A 14,172-nucleotide genomic window follows, 5' to 3' on the forward strand; every position below is an offset into this window, starting at 1 on the left:
CGATGTCTGTAGACCATGACCACAATGAAGACAGTGAGCTGGACCATTGCTTTAAGATGCCAGGGTTACCCATCAGGGTGGATAAACAAAAACAAGGTCTTCTTTTGTGAAAGAAGAGCAGAAGATGGAGGAAGAGAGAGGAAGGCAGGAAGCAAAGGAAAGAAGGAAGGAAAATTAGTAAACCAGAGTGAAGTGAATTTAGCAATTATAGCTTAAAATTATTTCCAACCTTGTTCCCAGTACTTCTTCAAGTTTGCATAGTTCCATTGCATAGTATCCTGACCTTGGGCTGGTCACCACTGTTTATAAAGTAAAAGACTCTGTTAATTGGAAAACATATTGTTATTTTATATGACACTATGAAAGACCAACAAAAAAATGCTGCCAATTAAACTGTGACGCTGTACTGATGGTAAAGTACATCTCTAATCTCTACATCAGAGATATCAAAATGTAGAAAAAAATATGAATCTTAAAATTAGTAAAGCCTCAGTCTCCTTTTCTGTAAAATAAAGTTGACAATCGTACTGTGTAAAATTCTTTTCTTTGCCTCCCCAGATCCATTTCCAACCTTCTCCACCTGGTTCTGTGCCCTTGGATGCTGACCTCTAATGCGGTGTTTCTGCTGGATTCCTGGTTGGGCTTAGTTGATGGGGCTGTGACTGTAAATGAATGGATGTGAGGTGAAAGAGTTCGAGGGTTTGTATTTCCCTTCATTGCTGCGGGGATGAGTGAGATAGTAGCTGTGATCCTCTCCACAAGGCCACACTTCAACCTGGTGGCTTCTCTCCTATGGCTTGGGTTTGCTTCAGGTTTCATTTCATTCATCATTCAGGTCTGCCCCTTCAGACCTGGGGTTGGGGAAGAGGTGGGCAGTGGATTGGCTTCCTGTGTTACTGATCCCTGGATGCTTCGCCATCTCTTCTTGGTTACGTTAACTTTCCCCATACCTTTGTAAATAGGTTTTCATTAAGTTTTGTTTCTTGATGGAAGCTTGACTGATACAAGTACCAACTTCACATGGTTGCTGTGAATATTAAATGAAATAATGAATGCAAGGAACTTAGCTCAGGGTGTAGCATGGGGGAAGCACTCTAGATAATCTGGTTTTCTGTTTTTTCAAACACGTTAAACTCACTCCCCTCTTTGGGCAGTTGCACTAGCTGTTCACTGCTTCAATATTCTTCTCTCAGGTCTTCGAAGGGCCGGTACTTTCTTGTCATTTAGATTTCAGCTCACATGTCATTACTCAGAGAACGCTATGCTATCCACCTTATCTGTTAATCTAAGTTAATTTCCCAGGCATCCGCTATCTCATTGCCTCTCATTTCCTTAATAGACATTCTTTCTCCGTGATATTTCTTGGTTACCTATTTGCTTATATCCTAGCTCTCTTGATTAGAATATAAGTGTGATACATTTCTTTTTTGTTCCCTTGCTCCCTGAAGAATCCTGTGTCCAGAAGGTAGTTAGCATGTAGTAGGGTCGCAGGACAAGATACCTGGGAGCATATTCTGAGGTAGAATGAGTGCAAAACGCTTATTGGGAAGTAACACCTAAATTTGTGAAAGAAGGGTGGAAGCATTATGGATAGGGAGGGCCATCAGATCACATTTCTGACATCATAAGATTTTTTCAGCCTAACAAGGAACTCTTGTTCAAAGGTTTCTCGTTAGAGAAGTCCCACATTGCCAATACATTGTCTCACTAGTTTATTCAGTCACGGGCTGAAGGTCATCCCCAGAAAAGCATGACCTCAGCTGTCATCTCCTTGCTCACTCATTGTCTGGGGCACTCCAAAAATAGCATCACTTTAGCTACAAAGCTGAGGAAGACCCTGATAAAGCTGACATCTAAAGACAGTGAGCTAACCAGGCTCTTTGCAGTTGGGTTCTGAGTTCTTTCTCAATGGCGAGGCCTAAATGACACATCTCTGTGTCTGCCAATAAATATTTTTTGTGGAATGGAATGCTCAATATGTTTGTTTTAAATTTTTTTGTCATACCTTTATCATCATACCTAAATGAATCAAATCAAGAACACCAGGATGTGCAATCCTCTAATCTAACTAACTGGTGAGCTGGATAACAGCTAAGTTAATACACATACCACAAGGAAAGAACATACTTGACACTTTCGAAAAACCAAAATATAGCCAGTGGGGCTGGAGTATAAGAAACTAAGGGGAAAATAGAAAGAGATGTCAGAGAAGTAGACACTATGAGGTTTTAAATAAGGACATTATATAATCTGATTCACATTTTAAGAAAATCACTTGGACTGCTTTATGGAGAATAGGTAATAGAGGAACAAGAGCAAAAGTAGGGAGACCAGACCAGTTATCAAGCTAAGGTGAACATCCAGGCAAGAGCTAAGAAGAGCTAGGACTATGGTATTACGGTAGGGATGGAACAGACAAAGTTGGGATATATTTTGGAGGTAGAGTTTTAGGACTTCTGAGGTATTAGAGCTGAGAGAGGAGGGGAGGAGGCTCAAGGACAATGTCTTGATGTTTGGTAGGTGGTTGTGTCATTTTCTAGGATAAGGAAGAGTAGTTAAGGAGCAACTCTGGAAAGGAAAGATCTGCTTTGGACTTGTAACTTTTGAACTGTCATTATTAGGCACCCAAGTGAATATGTGAAATAAGCAATTGGCCTTATGAATCTATAGCTCAATGGAGATATCAAGAGCTGGAGATAAAATCATGTGCAATTGGCATGAAGATGGTGGTTAAAGCCAAGGGACTTTCCTGGAATTCATGCATCTAAATGAATGGGATTTCCTTCAGGGTGCTCACTCTCCTGGGAAAGCTTCATGATGTATACATTTTTCTAGTGATGTTGATCCATTAGCATAACTTTATTGGGTCTCAGATTCTAAGTAAAAAAAGAAAGAAAAAGTTAGTGTTCTGTGAGTTTAGCAAGTTTTAAAACAAACAAAAGAAGTAGATTGTGGTTAAATATCTCTTATTGCAAACTGTGCAGACCACCAAGCTTAGCAAAAAAATTGAGTAAATGGAAAAACAATGTTGTATGAAAGGATGTGAATGAAAAGTATCTGGGAAAGAACCCATATTTTGGTGTCAGGAAAGCCTGGGTTCAAATCAAGACTCAGCCACTCACTGACCACAAACAAACTGTAATTTTCATAAAATTTTCACTTATTTTCCTTCAGGAGATAATAGAGATTGTAACATCAATCTTTGGGAGTTTTTTGTTTGTTCGTTTTTTTTTTTTGACAGAGTCTCACTCTGTCATCCAGGCTGGAATGCAGTGGCGTGATCTCAGCTCACTGCAACCTCTGCCTCCGAGTTCAAACGATTCTCCTGCCTCAGCCTCCCGAATACCTGGGATTACAGGTGCCTGCCACCGCGCCCAGCTAATTTTTGTATCTTTAGTAGAGATGGGGTTTCACCATGTTGGCCAGGCTGGTCTCAAACTCCTGACCTCGTGATCCACCCACCTCGGCCTCCCAAAGTGCTGGGATTACAGGTGTGAGCCACCATGCCCGGCCAATTTTTTGGAGTTTTTGTGCAAAATCTACATGACTACAGATACAAGTATCTAGTAATAGTAATAACATAGTTAGGGTTCAATACATTTTAATCATTTAAAGACTTTTTGATATATTAGTAAATTGAAATGAAACAAGCTATCATAACATCATCAGAATGGATGGGTGTTTGCCTAAAGCTACCAGACTAAAAATGTCTACTCAATAGAGAGATCACAGTGAGATTTACTCCTTCCATGGGGAAAAAAGGGAATGAAATATGGAAACTAATGTGAATCTCATGAGCTGAAAGGCTAGTTGACTTGTGTGTTATGCTGTTGTGTCTAGCACAGCTGGGGGATCTAAACTTCTTTATTGCTTTTCCCTATTAATAAAACATTTTTAGCACACCCTCTCTCTACCACTCTCCCCTTCCCCCAGGCATCTCTTCTTTGGAGAACAATGGTCTAGAAAACTGCCTAGCAAAGCATCTCAATGGGGCTTGAGTATTTTATACTCAAAGGTTCACAAGTTGGCTGCCTTTGGAGTTAATCAGCCTACTGACATATTTTGTTTGTTTGAAATGGCATTTAACATTCTAGCCAAACGGGAATTGAACAATGAGAACACTTGGACACAGGGTGGGGAACATCACACACCAGGGCCTGTTGTGGGGTAGGGGAAGGGGGAAGGGATAGCATTAGGAGATATACCTAATGTTAATGGGTGACGAGTTAATGGGTGAAGCACACCAACATGGCAAAGGTATACATATGGAACAAACCTGCACATTGTGCACATGTACCCTAGAACTTAAAGTATAATAAAAAAAAATTCTAGCCAAAATTTAAACACTGAGAGAACTTATATATATATATATATATATAGATGTTGTATATATGTGTACATATGCACACATGTATACACACATAAACACACATGTACTCATATATATGTATACACACACACACAAATATATAAGAAAAAAATTGTATCTTCCCTTAAAAAAATTTCCACATGGCAAGAATTAGCTGGATATATTCTCTGTAGTTTGCTGCACTCCTTACCATTTCTTACTGTTTCCCAAATGAGGCCAGGATTGGCTACCATTTATTATTATGCTTGAATTATTATGTTTTTATAGTAAAAGCATAGTTATCTAAACCAACAATTAAAAATAAAAATTCCCGTTTTCTATTTATATCAACTGACTGAATTTTATAAGCTTTTACGTTTGCTTTCCAATTCTACCCATTACTGTTTATTTGGCAATTCTTGAGAAGTAATAAGTTTTTTTTTTTTTTTTTTTTTTTTGTCGTGGAATATGGCCCTGACAAGAAAGTCAATTACTAGTGCTGATTATGGTAATGAAACAAAAATTAAGAAAAACTTTAAAATGATGGTTCTTGGCCAAAATTATACAGAAGTTGAGAATAGAATATTTAGTTAAGGTTTGAAAATGTTATTTTGTGGTTTCAAATTATAGTTTATTGCATTATAGGAGAGCAATGATCTAGTCAGGTTTGCAGATTTAAAGATTCTTTAAGAACACATGGACACAGGGAGGGGAACATCACACACGGGGACCTGTTGGGGAGTTGGGGGCTAGGGGAGGGATAGCATTAGGAGAAATACCTAATGTAGATGATGGGTTGATGGGTGCAGCAAACGAACATGGCACGTGTATACCTCTGTAACAAACATGCATGTTCTGCACAAGTATCCCAGAACTTAAAGCATAATAATAATAATAATACTTTAAGTTCTTAGGACATGCCCCTAAATTTGTTTAAATGTCTTGAGTTACAGGTCCTATTTCTTTCACCTGGATTTTAAAATTCAATGTTTGGTCACATTCAAAACAAAATTTATCAGTAGTCATTGAGGATGTATGATCTACTATATTGTATTGTATCTGGGAAAACATTCCTCAATATAGAATCATAATATTAAAGTCATTCCTTTTATCTACCCAGGCCTATTGTTACATTATGTTCCTTCTCTGGTTGCCTGCTCAAAGCACTTAATCAATTCATCAAAGGGAATGAAATAAGCCATAAAGCATGGGGCTTTCTTAGAACAAAGACATGACCTAATTTTTCCGATGGGAAATGACCTGTGAAAATTCTTCTCAAAGTAAGGAAGCTATAATTTTCCTCAAACCTCTCAATTCTCAAAAATGACATCATCAATCAACAACTCTCTTTTCTAAACTGTGGTTGAAATATGCTGTAGAAACTATTCATTTTATGTCATGTTATTAGCAGAAATATTATTGAAAGAACTGTGCATTTTAGCTTCCAGAATTATAAGACTATTGAATTCTCTAGAATAAAGCCCCAAATCCATACTGAGGCCTATCAGATCCTTCATGGGATGTTGTCCTTTGATCTCCCCAGATGAGTCATTCTCTCCAACAGTGTTGCTCATCTCAGCACAATTACCACCGCCGTGTCCACATACACAGCACTGCCCCCCCAACACACATAAATACACCCAAAAAATACATAAAACGAAACAACACACAAAAAAACTCACATGTTCTCAGGCTTTAGGTACAAGTTATCCTTTTTAACATTTTGGAAGTACCCCAAAATAATAGATACTTCTTCCCACTTATAGAAATTCTTTTGGAGTATTGGAGACCCTCCATCATCAGGAATTGACCTTGACTATCCTAATTCTTAAAGGGAATCAATGGATGCAATAATTTTGTTGACAAGCCTGTCTATGTACATTCTTCTTGGTATCTTCTGTGTTCTCTGCAAGTGGCCTGCATGGCCTTCTAGGATCCTATCTTGCTACGAAAGTGGGAAGGATTTTAAAGCTTATTTGGTGGAAACTATCTTTTGCTGTCGAATCCAAATCTAAAACAAATCTTGCATTTGTCTGCCATCCTGACATTTCTTGTAAAACATGTCAAATACCCTTTGAGGAACAGTAGTTTGAATCACTTAATTTCATCAGTTCACATCTAGTGTCCAGGCCTATCTACATAATTTGCCAAGCCCAGTGCAAAATGAAAATGTGAGACCCCTGTTCAAAGAGCAGGACAAAAGTAGATCTAAAAGTACAAAGTTCTACTTTAAAAGTTCTTTACCTTTACCTTTAAGTTCTACCTTAAAAATATGTTAATACTTACAAGACATTCTAAGGGTAAAAGTGATAAATGAGTAACAACATAAACAGAAATTGCATAAACATTTTTGCGTTATAATTCTATATCATATAACAAAAATTAATTTTATTAGTATGATATATTGATTGTAGAACTCTTTTGGCTTGGTTTGCTGAAAACCTATTTTTTAGGTCATTAAAATTATTATTTTAGCAACTTCATTTTCAATTGATATAATGGAAAATGATATCTGGCACTCTTGGCAAATGCAATATCACAAATAATTTGATAATTTTTAATTTTGAGCAATATCTTTTTCAGATGCTACTGCTACTAGAGCTGTTAATATTTGTCATAGACTGACAACATTGGGATAAAATTCAGATTAATTATTTCAAAATATAAATTTTAACACATCTAAGATAATGATTCTGTGGCTCAATTTTTCAGAAAGATTTATTTCTTCAAAAAAATAAGTTTTGTGTAAGTCTGAATTTAGTTGCAAATGTAAATTTATACAATGGCATTTTAATATTTCTTCTGACATTTCTTGTAACTTGTGGTGTTTTTGCAAGAAATTGAGGCTAGGCATAGTGGTTTATACCTGTAGTCCTAGCACTTAGTGAGACTGAGGTGAGAGGATTGCTTGAGCCTAAGAGTTTGAAGCCAGCCTGGGTAACACAGTGAGGTCCCATTTCTACAAAAATTTTTAAAAATTAGCTGGGTGTGGTGGCATGTGCCTGTGGTCCCAGCTACTTGGGAGGCTGAGGCAGGAGGATTGTTTGAGCCTGGGAGGTTGAGGCTATAATGAGCTATAATCATACCACTGCACTCCAGTCTGGGCAGCAAAAGCAAGATTCTGTAAAAAAAAAAAAAAGAAAGAAAGAGAAAGAAAGAAAGAAAGAAAGAAAGAAAGAAAGAAAGAAAGAAAGAAAAGAAAGAAAGAAAGAAAGAAAGAGAGAAAGAAAGAGAGAGAGAAAGAAAGAAGAAAGAGAGAAAGAAAGAAAGAAAGAAAGAAAGAAAGAAAGAAAGAAAGAAAGGAAGGAAGGAAGGAAGGAAGGAAGGAAGGAAGGAGAAAGTTTCTTCATGATTTGTATATAGTACAAAATGTTTCTTTACATATTCTATCACTGTATCTTCAATTATAAAATTTTTTTAAAAATTTATTTATTATTATTATATTTTAAGTTGTAGGGTACATGTGCATAACGTGCAGGTTTGTTACATATGTATACTTGTGCCATGTTGGTGTGCTGCACCCATCAACTCGTCATTTACATCAGGTATAACTCCCAATGCAATCCCTCCCCCCTCCCCCCTCCCCATGATAAGCCCCGGTGTGTGATGTTCCCCTTCCCGAGTCCAAGTGATCTCATTGTTCAGTTCCCACCTATGAGTGAGAACATGCGGTGTTTGGTTTTCTGTTCTTGTGATAGTTTGCTAAGAATGATGGTTTCCAGCTGCATCCATGTCCCTACAAAGGACACAAACTCATCCTTTTTGATGGCTGCATAGTATTCCATGGTGTATATGTGCCACATTTTCTTAATCCAATCTGTCACTGATGGACATTTGGGTTGATTCCAAGTCTTTGCTATTGTGAATAGTGCTGCAATAAACATACGTATGCGTGTGTCTTTATAGCAGCATAATTCATCCACAGCTTTATATAAAAATAGTGTTGTTTTCCAATGACTATGACTATTTTTACATTCATTTCTATTTCTAAGCCTATGGACACAGTATTTACTTTGCAATGCTTCAACCGTTTTCAAAAGTAGAGGTTCTAAAATCTGAAGAATTCTAGTAACCCCATGATATACTTTTTGGACTATCCAGGTGTACACTTTTATCTCATAATAATTCACTGACCACATTTACAGCCTGAGTGCCAGCAGTTCCTGTCCCAATGCTCAGGCCTCAAAGATGCCACAGAGACAGGACTGGCTATGAGAAATGACTGGCAAATTGGCTTCTCATCTGAGTCCCCCAGCTGTCCGCAGAGCCTTCCTCTTTTCTGGGTCCTGGAGTGCTGTCACCACTGCAGATGCATCTGCTCCTGATGCATTCGTAGACACCACCAATGTGGACCCAGGTACAAGACTCAGCTCACCACTTGGGCTCCCATCGTGCCCTGACTGCCCCAGTGCACGTGCACACCAGGGAACCTGACCAACTGCTCTGTACAAGCTGGCCTGAGCCCTCTTGTGCACATGCTGTGACTCAGTGTAATCCCTCCATTATTTCGCAGGCTCCAGGGTCCCTTAGGACTTCCCCTATAAAACAAATTAAATACTTAAACATTTATGAAAATTTTCAAGATGGTGACAGTAGAGTACTAAACCAGACACAGGGCTCCTTCCAAGAGTTGGGCTCTGTAGGCCTGCATCAGTCCATGCCCTTGAAGCTGGGCCTACTAGTATCCTGAGTTACCTGTCATTCCTTGTGCCTTCACCCATCAGCAATTCCCAAACCATGCTCAGCATGATATGGTTTGGATCTGTGTCCATGCCCAAATCTCATGTCAAATTGTAAGCCCTAGTGTTGGAGGTGGGACATGGTGGGAGGTGACTGGATCATGAAGACGGAGTTCTCACGAATGGTTTAGCACTATCCCCCCTTAGTACTGTGTAGTGGTACTGTAGACTGAGTGAGTTCCCATGAGATCTGGTTGTTTAAAAGTGTGTGGCACCTCCCCCATCTCTCTTCCTCCTGCTCCTGGCCATGTGAAGTGCCTGCTTCCCCTTTGCCTTCCACCATGATTGTAAGTTTCCTGAGGTCTTCCCAGAAACAGAGGCCAGTATGCTTCCTATACAGCCTGCAGAATCGTGAGTTCATAAAACCTTTCTTATAAAGTACGCAGTCTCAGATATTTCTTTAGAGCAGTGTGAAAACGAACTAATATATTGCAGAACAAGTGTTCTGTGAAAAAGAGTGGGAAATGCTGCATTCTATGTTCCCCTCTGGGGGATTCGGAGTGCTTATTAGCAAATTATAGGATCTCAAAGTCCTGAATTAAACGCACGTAATTTCATGTAGTCCATCTTTTCTGAGGCTTTTCTGGCACCAGAATCCCAGTTACATCAGGTACCTCTGAATATCTTGGGGAAATATAGTCTATAGAATAAAATTTGGAGAATGCTGTGCTAAGCTGTGGCCCAGACTCCATTCAAAATCCCCATGGGTTTTTTTGGCCCCTAACTCAAAGTAGGCATTCTATTTGAATTACTGTCTTCATAAGGGTGTAAGTAAACTGAGTCTATCAAGGCTTAATATAATATATAAAAGTATAAGGAAATATATTTTGGTAATAATACAATTTTAATTCTTAAAAAATAATGTTTTCCTCTAAAAATTACTACTAGTTACTGCCTGTCTAGAGTAAAAATGATATAATTATCATGTTATTTGTCTCCGTAGAGTCACTTTTAATCTCATACAAAGTGTTTTTCTGTTAAGCATAGTTACATAAAACAATTAAAATATATTCATAAGTGATGGGCCATTGAACCTGTTCATGAGGATAATAAAACATTCAAGCTCACAATTTCATTGAAAAATGTTAAAACCTAAATCAGATTGTATTACAGCCTCTTCTCATAATCTTCAATGGCTTTTTACTTCTCTGAGAAGAAAGTCCAAACTTCTTAAGATGGCCTACAAAGCCCTGCCTATTTTAAAAACCCATACCTTCTCCATCTCATTTTGTATCACGCCTCTCCTCACTTACCATATATCAGTGTATTAGATTGTCCTTACATTGCTACAAAGAAATACCTGAGATTGGGTAATTTATAAGGAAAAGAGATTTAATTGGCTCACTGTTCTGCAGGCTTTACAGGAAGCATGGCATGGGTACCTGTTCAGCTTCTCGGGAGGCCTCAGGAAGCTTACAATCATGGCAGAAGGCAAAGGGGGAGCAGGCATGCCACACAGTGAAAGCAGGAATAAGAGAGAAAGGAGGGAGGAAATCCTACACATTTTTAAACGACCAGATCTTGCGAGAACTCACTATCACAAAGTCAGCACCAAACCATGAGGCATATGCCCCATGACCCAAACACCTCCCCCCAGCCTCTGCCTCCAGCATTGGGGATTATAATTCAACATGAGATTCAGCCAGGGACAAATATCCATACTACATCAATCAGTCATCCGAGCTTTTACACATTCATTCCACACTATTTATGGAGTACCTGTCATGGGTCATAAACTTTTCCAGGTACTAGAAAAATATGCAAAAGAAATAAGGACCATGCCCTCAATAAAGCAAACAAATATGGAATGTAGAACACAGTATCAGGTAGAACTAAGTGTGGAGACAGAGAGAGAAGTCAGAAAGCTTTTGCCTTGGGCCAAGTGAGGCACACCGGCAATTTATACCCAGGCAGCTGTGGTGGAGCTGTTGAAGAACAGCTATATGCGGGATATTTTAACTGCACAGCCAGCAGGATTTGCTGAGGGACTAAATGTGGATGTGAGAGCAAAAGAAGAACCGAGGTTTAAAGGTTTTTTGGGCTGAGCAACCAAGTACATGGTGATGCTGAGATGGCAAATGCTAGGGAAGGAGCAGGCTTTTGGAGCAGAATCAAGATCTCTGTTTTGTACTTGGTGAGTTTGAGCTATCTGTTAGACATCCAGAAGATGTCAGATTGACAACTAGATGGATGACAATGGGTTTCATGTGGAGGCAAGAAAATGAACTCAAAAACTTAAAAGTAATCTGCTATCTCTTAGCCCCTCAAATGTACCAGTCTCTGCCTCTAGTCCTTTGCACACGCCGTTCTCTCTGTCTGTACCTCTTCCCCGTGTCCCTCCTTTTATTTCTTCCATTAATCTTTCAGGATTTTTGCTTGAATGCCACTTTCTCCTGGAGGCCTAGATTCCCCGCACCAGGTTAGACTTCTTTGTTATATAATCTCCTAATAACTTTTCCATCATAGTATAGATCACCACTGGTATCAAATAAGATTCTTCTGACTAATATTTGTTTAACCTGTCAACAGTTTTAGAGCAATAATATCTATCTTACTCACTTTTAATTACCAGCACCTGTAGCAGTGTCTATATGTAGTAAAGACTTAGTAAATATTTGTGGAATGAAAGAATAAGTGAATGAATGAATAATTTCCAGGTAGACCTATTTCTTTATTGCCACTTAATTGCCCCTGCACCCTCTCTTGTTTTCCCAGCATATGAAGACATATCTGCTTACTGCCAGCTGCACCTGAAGGTTACTCTCAAATATATATTTTCAAATCTCGTGAAGATGTTACTAACTGGGAGTACAGCAACCAAATGTTCAGAATTGATTTTATTTCCAGAATTGCATTTAGGGTCCAATTTTTTAAAATGACTGATATAATCGTTTTTGAGAAAACAAGAGTGTTCGTTGATGCCAAGAAATAATCAGAGAGACGGATTACTCTAGTGTGTCTTTTTACCATAAAAGCAAATTATGAAACTGAACCATCAACCATACAAAAGCCTTCTCACCAACTGAGTATAGATCTCTGTTTTTCTGCTTCATTACAATAAATTATAGTTAGAAAGTTCAAAGACTTATCTATCAAGTTATGTTTAATTTACTACCTTGCCTTAGCTCATGCTGGGGGAGAAGTGTTCAGCTAGAGAACTAAGGCATTTGAAAGGTAATTAGCTCTTTAAAAATCTGTTATCAGCTCTACTTTTTTCCTAGCATCAGATTAGGAAAGGGTCTAGAAAAAACAACCTTATTCATCCAACCTGAGTATAAGCCTATTTCAGGTAAAAGTATTTAAATAAATGTTCCTGCCATCCCACTTCAGTGCCCCCATCTTTTATCTGAATAAGTTGTTATTTCCTTTAAATTTTTGGATAAATCTTAAAGTAGGCCACAATAAAGTTTGTATAGATCTCCTTCAGTGTTTGTTTTGAAAGAATAAAAAGTTAGAATACCCCATAGGAATATTACTGCCGGCATTTACTCTTGGGAAAGACATAGCTACAAGGAGTTAATTTGATAATCCCAAACTTATTGTTTCTTTTTGTGTTTTTCTAACTTAAGACTAATATTGCTCTAAGATACAATAGGTCATACACCTAAAGTCACTGAAAGAAAAATCATTTAGGATGAGGTTGTTGTTGCCAAATGACATGATTTCTAGTAGAAATAATATGTTGCATCCAAGTGAATAGAACATCAGCGAAGTTGCTCCTCAGATACTGGATAGCTGGGAAACCATAATTGAGTGGTTTCAAATTTAACTTCTTTCTAGGAATCTCGAACCTGAAAATCAGATAGTTTATATATTGTTTACATTGCCTTCATTAGTTGATAGACATTAATGAACAAATTAAAGCCAAACTGAAGCTCTATAGTCCAGAGTTCACAAATGCCTGTTCATTGCTGTATTCTAAGGCCCAGCACAGTGCCAGGTGCTCAGTGCATACTCAATGAATAGCAGTTATTCACACAAAGAAAATCTGGGGAAAATAAAAATGATGGTTGAGGGCAACTATAAAACCACATACTTTTAAACAAATTAACCAGTTAACTTGCATTCGGATTTCAAAATTTGTTTATTTTGAATGAGATTTTAAAAAGTTACTTTACTTTTCTCAGCTTCTAGGAATGATACCCAAGTTCTTTTTCAAATCTAAAAATCTGTTATATTAGATACCACTTTCTGCACATCTCTCATTGAATTGTACAGGACTAAAATGTTAAAACAGCAATACAAGTTTATTGTGTCAAGTTAAAAAAAATAGTGATCTTCCTCTTTTCTTCCTGCCTTACTCCTAAAGTGACAAGTGTTAATGCTTGGGTGTAAATCCTTCCACACATACCTGTAATTACACCTGTATGTACTTCTCCCTAGATCACCGCCTCTCCAGCCCAAAAGTGGAACACACATGCATCTTATCACCCTTCTCACCTTACCACCCACTCCTTCTCTGCTTAATTCCTACTCTTCTTTCAGACATCACCTCAACCATCAACTCCTCTACAAATCCCAACACCTCCCTAAATTCCCCCTTGTAATGGGAACAACAGAGTCTGTTCATCAGACTCTGTTGTCTCACTCTAGTATGATGTTATGAAGGCACAGCCAGGAACTACATTGCCCAGCTCCCTGTTGCACTTAGGTGTACCCATGTGACTAAGCTTTTCTATATGCAAGTGAAAGGACTGGAATTTTTGTTCTCCCAGTCCTCATGTCCGTCTCTCAAACTCATCCATCTTTGGGGAGTCACAATTATTCCTTCATAAATTTCCATCAACTTTTTGGGATAGCTCTGAAGCACTGTTGCTTTCGTGTACCCATCATTCATGCCCTCTTGTTCTGATAACCCTGATTTTCACTTGGAAAAATGCCTATTCTTCACTCTGAGTCCTGTGATTTGCGTGGTCCTGACTCTACCCTTTACATTCCAGAGAAGTGGCACATGACCTAAACCTCACCTATCAGTCTACTTCATTTGTCTGGCAACAACAATAATATGTAGGCACTTTACCAAAGCTGATCCCGCAAGAGGAAGCCCTAAGAGTTTTGCTGGAAATTCTTTGGAATATATATTAT

This window comes from Macaca thibetana, chromosome 11 (assembly GCF_024542745.1).
Source record: "Macaca thibetana thibetana isolate TM-01 chromosome 11, ASM2454274v1, whole genome shotgun sequence".
Classification (NCBI taxonomy): Eukaryota; Metazoa; Chordata; class Mammalia; order Primates; family Cercopithecidae; genus Macaca; species Macaca thibetana.